Source organism: Alligator sinensis, unplaced genomic scaffold, assembly GCF_000455745.1.
Source record: "Alligator sinensis unplaced genomic scaffold, ASM45574v1 scaffold738_1, whole genome shotgun sequence".
NCBI lineage: Eukaryota > Metazoa > Chordata > Crocodylia > Alligatoridae > Alligator > Alligator sinensis.
The window spans coordinates 263,866-270,958 of NW_005842382.1; the positions used below are offsets into that span (position 1 = coordinate 263,866).

General features: G+C 36.7%; 1 protein-coding gene across 5 annotated transcripts in view; it reads right to left on the reverse strand.

The window, feature by feature from the left end:
- Window positions 1-7,093, reverse strand: part of CSRNP3 (cysteine and serine rich nuclear protein 3) — a 74,266-nt gene that overhangs the window by 29,277 nt on the left and 37,896 nt on the right. The window lies entirely within an intron of this gene.

Consider the following 7,093-nt stretch of genomic DNA (forward strand, 5'->3'; position numbering starts at 1 on the left):
CTTCTACTCAACTTAATACCGTAACCCTATGAACAGCACATTGTAATATGGTGGAGGTATAATATTCATGAGAAGTTAGCCCCCTTCTTTAAATTTCACACAGTCACATCTATTTTTTTCCATTTCTTAATTCACTTGCATACAAACGTCATCCTCTAAGTGCACTAAATTAAAATGGTGTCAGATACATTATTTCTATCTTGAAATGTGTGCTCCTTACTGTATAGATTAGTGATTCTCAACTAGTACTGCAGCAAAACATGCAATTAATAACATAATCCCAGAGACTTCAAATAGGAATCCATGGTGTTCAAAGCATTCTGACCTGCTGTGGTGTTTCCAAGTTCTTTGCAACAGCAGGATTACTCTATTATTTTTTCATAGTCCAAAAAACACCCCACTGAGCAAGAGGTAAGCACTGGCATTTTCTATGGGGCACCTCGAATCTAATGAAGGGTGCCTTGAGTCTACAAAAGGTTGAGGACCACTGGTATAGGCATTTGGTGACCCTTGGTAATGACAGTCAGAGGCTGTCCCTCAGAAATGGCTGTGGTTGGCTTTTCTAGTATAATAGAACCACAGACTTATTCCCTGACTTTGAAGACATAATTTATTTGATTTATTGTAAACACAACTGAGGAACTAGATGATGAGTTATCGCCTTGCAATTTAGGTGCAACAGTTGCATAGGTATGATATGAGAAACCAAACTGTCAGAATACAGGTACTGAAATCATTTTAAGTGTCCAACTATTTCTGTAACACATGAAGTCATTTTATAAAAAGCAATAAGGCACAACAGGATGTACACTGTTGGTCTAAAATTCCACTCTCTCAGGAGATTGGAAGCACCTGGCCTTTGGCCCCAGGTTTCACCACGTTTGGTTTGCTGTCAGGGCAAAACATGCATCTCATGCCAAATAATGTTGTTAACAAAGTTTGAGGTCAGAAATAAACAGGGAACAATTCTATACAAAGATTTCCAAACAATGAATTGCAGCTTCCTTTACTCATCTTAAAAAATAAGGAATTGCTTTGTTAAGAAAACTAGAACTTGCATGTTTTACAAACAGATATAACATACCCTTCTGATGAGCAGTAGTGCCATGAAATAATCTCACATTGACTACATGCTGGTATGCAGTTATAATTATTGTTTGGTCAAATAAAACATACACTTCTCCAGATGTCCCTCCAGGTGTGCTAGATTTTATCCATAAATAACCATTGAGTATAATGTTACAGAGGCCCTGGTTTATTTTAGAGACATTATTTTATTATATTCATTTAACTGCAACTTCGTATATGTCAACAGTCCTACTCTATTTTGTCAAACAGAGAGAGAATCTAGGTATATCTATTATAGGTAGAGCTGATTAAAGAGGTGTCCAGGGAAGAGCTTTTTTTTTCAAAAAAACATTTAATTAAAAAACTTTCACAGGTATGTGTCAATTTTATTTCCTTTTTTACTAGAAGAAAATTGAAATAATCATTTCAGGTTTTTAGTTTTGTAATATTTCAGTTTTAATTTATCCTTTTGATTAATTTCTTTTATATTTTTTGTCTGGGTAATATTTTAAATTTTAGTACACTATGTTACATGCAGTATTTTATATTACAGCCACATTTTGAAAACAATACATTTTTTACCTGATCAAAACAAAATGCTTCTATGTTTGTTATGTAGATGCACCCCCTGTGTAGCAGTATTGATATCAACTTTAATCTTTAGCATGGGTGGGATTTCTGTCTCCCGATTAAATAAAAAATGTAGTATTGCAACTAACAATGGGAAAGCAACACTACATAAAGTAAAAGAAATAATCTCTACTAGGGCTGTGTGAAATTTCACCAGGTGTTTCATTTCAATGCTGTTTCAACTGGTTTAGAGCTTGAAATAGCGAAATAGAAGTGAAACAAACGGCTTCAAAACAGCCTCAAAATGAAACCAGGGCACTTGAAATGTTTTGAAAGTTTTGAAACATTTTGAGTTTCGAAGCTGGGCTTGCCTGAAAGGAAAGAGAAAGAAAGGAGAGGGAGGGGGAAGAGTGGGGAAGGACTGCTCTGACATTGACTGTGTAGCTGGCCAGTGGCTGTGATCTTTCCCTGAGGTCCCTTCCAATCCCAGCGGTTTGGGGGAGGGATGGAAAAATAGCTGTGCCTTACACACACACACACACACACACACACACACACACACAGAGTCACACATCGTGAGTTTTGCTTGTCAGCAGCTTGAGGTGCATTTTCCCAGTACCCCCTGCACCTATCTCCTTGAAACTTGCCAGACTTCATGCCCTCAGCAGGGTCTACCATCTCTGCAGATTTCATCCCACTGTGCCTTCACATACACATGTGATATAAGTTTTGTTTTCAAGAATTTGAGGTGCAGTTTCCCAGAAACCCCTGTACCTATCTCCTTGTAACTTGGCAGATTTCATGGCCTCAGAAGGAGCTACCATCCCTGCAAATTTCATTCAAACCAGGCAAGAAATGACAAAGTTATAGGCAGTTTCATGCTTCCCCATTATAGCCTAGAGGTGAAATGTCAAAACAGCAAAACAGTTTCAATGAAACAGAATGGAACAGTGCTTTGAAATTAAACGAAACTCGAAATGAAACACTGTCCCTTTGAAATGGATGACAAAATGAAATGGTGCTATTTTGTACAGTCCTAATCTCTACTATATTAAAGAAAGTTTAAAGACTGAAGTTGAGAGTGAAGTGAGTAATTTAAGTGAAGATGTTCATGTCTTTAAAATACATGTGGTTATGAAGCCTTTAATCATCATAATCTGTAATATTTGAGGGTTTAAGGGTAAGGACCTTTTTAATTATATATATATATATCCCTTAACACTGAGATTTTCTCACAGTATTGTTTAGTGGGAGGAATGAGTTGCTGGTTTTGTTTTGTATTTTAGGTCTTTTTTATGAAAAAAAGCAATAATGGATTATTTTCTTCTATACATTTTGTTAATCTATGATCACAAATTTTACCCACAGTTACATTTAAATCTTAATAATTAAAACAAAACCAAAAGAGAACATAGCTTGAACTACAGAACGGTTTTTAAAACCACAAATATCCTTAGTTCTCATGCCTATAAAAAAAACCCCCAAATCCTGAAAACACATTTGTTATAAATTATATCCCAATCACTGGCTTTTATGGCATGTCATATTTTTGTTAAAAAGTGGAAACATATTGTAGGACATCATTGCAGAATATTAACTTTGTGTTTAAATATTTAGCCAACAACATCTACCACATTTATAACAACAGCATTGAAGTGTTGGGATCATCCCCTGGGAGAATAAAACATTCACACAAGTGATCTCCTTTAGATTTTGGAGGTGTTAGGTTTTGGAGGGCTGGAATCGATGTGAGCTAGCTCACAGAATTCCTTTGATCATTTGTCTAATTTTTCTTTCACACAAACTTTTAGCAATTGCATTATCAATGGCATAAACATCAAAAGCAATATATAATCCTAAAGAAAAAGAGTTAACACAGGATTAAGATAAATAATGCATCTCATTAATCTAAGACAAAATAGAAGTATTATCATAAACCTTAAGAATGATAAACGTAGGAATTTCAGAGTAAAGGCAGTGTTGCCAGCTCTCTTGATTTAATTGGGAACCTCATAAAGATTTGTTTTTTTTTTCTAAGACTGCACTTCTTAGTGGTATGTAAATTATGCGAGAATCTTATTTAAGAGAATATAAAATGTCTGGCCTATCATGCAAACAAGAAAAGCTTGAAAAATATGCACACTATAGGCCTACAAACCAGAATGCAAATCCAAAGGATGCAAAATGTATTGTGAAAAGAAACAAACAAACAAAAAAACCCTCTTATTTTTTGGAATCGCTTTGTGATATTTCTCAGAAAAGCAAAATGTGATGTAATTACATTAACAAGCAATTCAAACCTATTAATGCACAGTTAGGACATCATGCTAAATCTATATTATTATGATTAATCTTGCATGCCAAACTTTTAAAAAACTGTTAATTTAAATCCGTCTCTCCCCCACCCCTACTTTGTTTGAGAACATACTATTTTTTTCTCCCTCCTTATCCATGTGGTCACTACATGGCAGAATTTGGATCCTGCACTGCATTTCCAACCTTTCTACATTACACTTGGGAAGCAATACACATATATTATACTCATGAGAATCTTGTTCATTAAAAGAAAGCAAACAAGAACTATGGAACATAGGGTGATTTTGCTTTTAAGTCGTTGCTCAGGAGTATAATTATGGGTTCTACCATTCCTTGTTTCTAAAGATATACAGACAGTTCTGCAGAGATGCTAAAGAAGTATTGCTAAAGAATAAAAGGGAAAAATAGCTAAAAGTTTTGACAATACAGTGCTTTGTTTTTAAAGATGGAAACAATTCTTAACCTTAGCATGGTTGGTTGTTTCCAGCTTTCAAAGCCACCTTCCCATTTCTCTTACCTTTTTGGGCTAAATACAAACAGTCAAAAAGCCCAAGGCTGAATTGATTCAATCTTCACAGGTTGGTTTAATCTGCGTAGATTGAGCCAATAAGCAAGTGAACAGACATTCACTTCTGATTCTAGAAATGCAGCAAATGGCTGCAGTGGCCCAGGCCAGAAGCTGGGAAGAGGGGTGCTAGGACATGCCTCCCTGCTCATCTGGAGTAGACAGCCTGAGCCAACTCTAGCCCGCCATACCTGTGAATGGGGGAGTGTTGCTGGGGCGGTACAAAGCATCCTGGGATGCTGGGAGACTGTGAGTTAACTTGAATCTGGAGGGGATCTGGGATAGAAGTTCAATAAACTGATTTAGGTTAAATCAGTTATGTCTGATACTACATCCATCCAGGTTTATCTTAACCTGGTTTCAGCCATTTTGAAAGCAGTTTATGTCCATTGAACTTCTTTTGTTGTGTTACAGATTTGAACCTATTTCTGATCACTTATACCATGTGTAATTTCTGTTTCTAGCATATTGTCTTTTCTCAGGATGCACTAGCACTCAGGTGACAGAATAAATACAGTTCCTTCATTTTCGCATCCCTGTGTCTACATCCTGAAGTAACAACTCTTTGTTCACACCGATCATAATGCCTTTTTTACTACATCTGAAAGGAGTCTAATAGTCAGAGGTGTCAAAATGTGGTCAGGTGCCCAGGGCAGCTGCCATACACAGGGGCGGTCACAACTTCCAGTTTCCACTGCACTGCCAGTGTGAATGTGTGGCTGCAGAGGCAGCTGTTTTTTAACAGCTCCCTCCTCTCCAAACACCACCGGGTGGCTGCCCCACTCACCCTACTGTAGTTACACCACTGCTGATAGTTTTGCCATTTCTCTTCACATTCAATGACTGGATAATGTGACTTTTTGGCTACTACATGCACTGGAAATCTTTAACAGTTTTTAAACTTTAGAAGGTTTATATAGCAGGGTATAGATCTATCACAAGCCAAATTAAGTGCTATAAATTCTATACTCTGTTGGTAGCCTTTACAAATTTTAATGTTCTGGTAAGCTTTGGTTTTTTGGGGTCATTCACAGTATAAAAATAAGTGCATAATATATGCAAATACTTATAGCAATTCAAGAAACTGGCATGAAACCTTTAGTACAAATCAGCTAAAAACAGCCAAATAAAACAAGCTACAGTGCCTGAAAACCTAATTGGAAAAGATATCAGTAAAAAGAAACCACAAAAAACCCTTGCTCCTTTTTAATATAGAACAGATATTCTTTCTGGTCTAATACATATTTTCAGGGAAATTTTGCCTCCATCCAACCCTCCAAAGTAAACAGCCAAGTGCTTTTCCAAATTAGGGCCTTAAAGTAAGTATACCTTATTCAGTGGATGTCACAGACTGAGTTTTCTAAAACATAGCATAAAATAAAAGTAAAAAACCAAACAACTTTTACATGTAATAAGGGCATTAGACCTTACTCCAAAAATATTCTGGAATATAATAAGAGCCAAAGCAAAATGGGGAAGCAGAAGTGACTTGAATCACATTGCAAGGCATCCTTTCAGAAGCCTCATTCACCACTGCAACAGGAGTTAATGGAGAGAATGGCACGTATGTTGAGTAGTAACCTTAAGTTGGACACTAGTGGCTTGGCACACTTTTGCAATACTTTTCACTTTCTCAAAGTTCCTGCAAGACTTTTGACTAGTAAAAACAATGAGATACATTCAGAAATAAAATTTCTCCTCTATCTTGTTTGCTGATGTCTATCTCTTCTAGACTATCTTTTGATAGAATTAGCTTCTTGGAAAAAAAAAAATACAAGTTAGCAAATTTAGGTTTTTTTTCCAGAAGTCAGAGTCAGCTTCTGACTCTGGGAAAGTCCAGGACACGGAGCAGTGAGGGAGCTGAGGTAGGGTCCACCCAAGTACAGGGAGGAGATGCACAGCACTTGCGTCTGGCAACTACCAACTGACCTTCAAATGCACTGTGGAAGGACAGAAAGCCCAAGGGCCCATGACTCACACTAGCATGGCCTCCAGCTGCTTAGAAGTTGGATAGTCCTGACCTATATAATGTAGAAAGACTAGGATATGTAAAATATGAATATCCCAAATGAGTGATTAGGTCTAAACTATGGCGATGTATACTGAGCTATATGGATTGTCCCCATTGCATGCACAGGTATAATTTTAACACATTTGGAAGAGAATGTAGTCCATTTTAGCAGTAGCTATTGCAGCCCTCTTGCTTTTGTGCATCCTGTGACATTTTCTGATGGTGGTAGACTAGATGCTCACTCATAGTAGCAACTCACAAAGGCACAAATGCATTTCTCATGGTGGAACCACATGTTAATATGACTCATGTGCAGTACAAGGGTACAGAAAATGAGTTTTTTCTCACGTTTGGGTTAAAAATGAGGAAATGAGGCAGAACATGTGGTACAAGCAAGTTTGTAGTTTGTGCTTACACATTTCTAAAAGAATTCATGAAGTGTCCAAGGAACAGAAAAGTAGGACAATATACTGATTTTCACTAAAACCATGTATGGTCATTGGTTGATTATATAGGTATTAATAACTTTACTATACAATTAGAAATATATGGTTAGAAAGAGT